Source organism: Podarcis raffonei, chromosome 5 (genome assembly GCF_027172205.1).
Source record: "Podarcis raffonei isolate rPodRaf1 chromosome 5, rPodRaf1.pri, whole genome shotgun sequence".
Lineage (NCBI taxonomy): Eukaryota > Metazoa > Chordata > Lepidosauria > Squamata > Lacertidae > Podarcis > Podarcis raffonei.
Genome location: NC_070606.1, coordinates 87,853,537 through 87,857,730, shown reverse-complemented (window position 1 = coordinate 87,857,730; position 4,194 = coordinate 87,853,537).

The window sequence follows — 4,194 nt, the reverse complement described above, 5'->3', positions numbered from 1 at the left end:
AAAGGACTCTATAAGGGCTCTTGTGTTCCCCATAAGAGAATAAGGGCAGATTTTGTTTATTACAGAGCCCAGGTTCATGCTGGTAAAAAGCCAAGCAGAGCCAAGGTGCTGTGTCTGCTCAACTGCCCTTGTTGATGGAGCTTGACTTGGATGTTTCTGGATCTTAATGGGACTGTGCTTTGGGTTTGACTCCAGACTGTATCCTGACTGCTGTACTTCAGGCTTGGCTACTTGGATTGGCCCCAAACCTCGTTTCCTGTCCTGGACTTTGGACTTTGCTTGTGTGGATTGCGCACGCCCTCCCCTCCCCCACTTTGAACTTGGCATACTGATTTGCTGCCAAGTAGGCCAGGGGTTCAGGACACTGTATAAATTTTACTAAATAAAAATAAATGAACTTCTATTTTTCAGACTGCACAGCCCCATGATTCCACTGAGCAGGGCAATAAATAAATAAATTTGAAATGAAAAACATTTTGTACTAGCGCATCATGAGTAGAGTGTGGCCATCAGATTTTAATCTTTATTTGGCCTTCAAGCATTTGATCTTAATTCCCCCAACTGCACAACCTTCAGTGCTTGAGTTCTGGAAGTTGTCTTTGTTCGCTGTACACTTTGCTTGATTTCTGCTAGGCTTGCTCTGTCAGATGGAAACAGACTTTTCTCCGAGATTCCGAAAGAGCTGCAGAATTATAAAGCAAAGGAACAGGGAATGTAGAAATAATCCAGAGAATTCCCACATATTGCAACAACTGGGCAATTCAAGTGTCATCCAGAAAAGCTTTACGGTCACTGCCAAACACTTAAACACTCTGACTTACCAAGAGGAATGTTCTGAGACAGTGGTGCCATTGGGAACGGCTTTGGGGCAAACATCCAAGGACCCAAATTCAGCTGGGCTGCCTGGTCACATATTGAAGCAAGCAAAAGAAGGCATGTAAGCCCCCACCCTCTGCAAAAATTATTATTATTATTATTATTATTATTATTATTATTATTATTATTATTTCATATACCACCCTTCATCTGAAATTTTTTTGGGGGTTCACAAGATAAGAATACAGGAAAGAAGCACAAAATAATAGTTAAAACAATAAAATACCCCCGACACATTTAAAAGCCAATAGAATATTAATCAGGAAAAAGCCTGGTTGAAGAGAAAGGTTTTCAACTGCAATGCACTCTACGTGGGGCTACCTTTGAAGGTGACCCGGAAACTGCAATTAATCCAGAATGTGGCAGCTAGACTGGTGACTGGGAGTGGCTGCCGGGACCACATAACACCGGTCCTGAGAGATCTGCACTGGCTCCCAGTTCGTTTCCAAGCACAATTCAAAGGGTTGGTGCTGACCTTTAAAGCCCTAAATGGCCTCGGTCCTGTATACCTGAAGGAGCGTCTCCACCCCCATCGTTTAGCCCCCGACACTGAGATCCAGCGCCGAGGGCCTTCTGGCGGTTCCCTCATTGCGAGAAGTGAGGTTACAGGGAACCAGACAGAGGGCCTTCTCGGTAGTGGCACCCGCCCTGTGGAATGCCCTCCCTTCAGATGTGAAGGAAATAAGCAGCTATCTTTTCTTTAAATGACATCTGAAGGCAGCCCTGTTTAGGGAAGTTTTTAATATTTAATGCTGTATTGTTTTTAACATTTGATTGGAAGCCACCCAGAGTGGCTGGGGAAGCTCAGCCAGATGGGCGGGGTATAAATTATTATTATTATTATTATTATTATTATTATTATTATTATTTTCACCTGGCACCTAAAGGTGCATAATGAAGATGCCAGATGAACTCTGCTGGGGAGGTCATTCCACAAACAGGGAGCCTCTGTTCTCATGTTGACACCTTCTGGACCTCTTGTGGCCTCCTTGCCTCTTAGCACCCCCAGGTAATTCCCACCCCCAAGGGGCCTATCAACCACTTTGGGAACCACCAATCAAGCCTGATGAAGAGCTCCAGAGGCTGGAAGCTTGCCCAATACTTTGTCACACAGTTCTGAAGAGTTATTGGTAACTGGAGTGCTGGGAAATTCTGGGTGACCTCAGGCCCAGTTCTGAATGCAGTTCTGAGAAGTTAAAGGCGGCCTCTGGCCCAGAAGCCAAATGCAGGACTTTTGCCTGACTGAAATGTTCCTTGAACTGTGAACATGCTTGGGGGATGGATAGCTGGGTATTTGTAGAAACTTCTGAATTCTCCGTCATTTCCATTGTGTTTCAGAGTGTTTTCGCCAGCTGTTCACATGAACATGGCTTAATTAGCACCAGAGTCATTTCTGTTTGTGTACATACCAGGGTTTGGGAATATTTTTTACCCCATGCAAAGGTGTTCACACTTTGCTTGGAGCCAAGCTAGGAAGGGCATCCCAGGGTGTGACGTTTGTTTGAGAAAGAGCACATCAAATGATAGCATTTCACAACTAAGCATAGGATACATTTGCATTTTGGATAGAAGGTGAATATGCAGTTAAAACCCCCAACACTGGGAACGCAGTGAATGCCAATCAAAATGACCAAAGGGATGGAGTAACTCAGTTCCCACACTGGGAGCTTTCAAGTTTTGAGAAAAGGCGAGTAAGTGGCAGCACAATAAAATTTTATAAAATTAGGCAGGGCATGAAGAAAGCGGAAAAAAGCTCCCCCCCACCGCTCTCATAACACTGACCCAAATGAAGCCAAATGCCAGAAGATTCAGGACAGACAAGAGTAAGCATTTATTCAAGCTCTGTCACAAGAGACTAGGGCCCTGCGGGACTTGACATCTTTCCGCAGAGCCTGCAAGACAGAGCTGTTCCACCAGGCCTTTGGTTTGGACTCAGTCTGACCCTTATGTTTCCCTCCCCTTATGGTTTTGACTTTTAAACTGAGGCTGCATTTTAAATTGCATTTTAACCTGTATTTTAACCTGTTTTTTCTTTTTCTTTTTATGTTTTTACTGAAATTTTATTGATGTTAGCTAGCCTGAGCCCGGCTCTGGCCAGGGAGGGCGGGGTATAAATAAAGTTTATTATTATTATTATTATTATTATTATTATTATTATTATTATTATTACTAAGCACTGCATTGTTGGAACCATGGAACTCCCACCCCATAGGAGCCAATTCCTAGGGGCAGAGGTCCCTTCAGTAAAATACTTGAGGGGTCCGCCCGCCCCCCCCAGTTGATGGGCATTGCCATTCAGATGGTGTATGTGCCGTGTCATGTGATTTTATTGAATATTTTATTGAGTTGGCACCCCTGTTCTCTCCCCAGGAGGCAGTGATGTTCACCAACTTGGATGGCTTAAAGCAGTGTTTTTCTTCTAGGGGGGAAACGGTGCTGCTACTGCGTACCCTTGAGTACCCCCAGAAAAAAAGCACTGACTTTAAGACAGGATTAGACAAATTCATGGCGGGCAAGGCGATCAGTGGCCAAAAGCCACAATGCTTCCACTCCTGTCAGAGGCATCATCCAGGGTGCATGCATCCCACGGGAGAACAGGATGCCGGACTGGAAGGGTAATGAATGGGCCCTGATCCAGCAAGGTTCTTCTTCTTGCTATGTCCTTTGTGTGAGCACAGCCTTCGTTGTTTCCCTGGGACCTTAATTCTGGGCGAGTCAGAATGTTGTTGTTTAGTCATTTAGTCATGTCCGACTTTTCATGACCCCATGGACCAGAGCATGCCAGGCACTCCTGTCTTCCACTGCCTCCCGCAGTTGGTCAAACTCATGTTTGTAGCTTCGAAGACACTATCCAACCATCTCGTCCTCTGTCGTCCCCTTCTCCTTGTGCCCTCCATCTTTCCCAACATCAGGGTCTTTTCCAGGGAGTCTTCTCTTCTCATGAGGTGGCCAAAGTATTGGAGCCTCAGCTTCAGGATCTGTCCTTCCAGTGAGCACTCAGGGCTGATTTCCTTAAGAATGGATAGGTTTGATCTTCTTGCAGTCCATGGGACTCTCAGGAGTCTCCTCCAGCACCATAGTTCAAAAGCATCAATTCTTCGGCGATCAGCCTTCTTTATGGTCCAGCTCTCACTTCCATACATCACTACTGGGAAAACCATAGCTTTAACTATCAGGACCTTTGTTGGCAAGGTGATGTCTCTGCTTTTTGACTTGGGCGAGGCAGAATAAAAGATGGTTTTCCTCTCCTGTCCTTGCACCGCTTGCGCTCGGCCCCTAGGTGTCTCTGCGCGCGGCTCGGCGCCAGCAGCGCCCCAA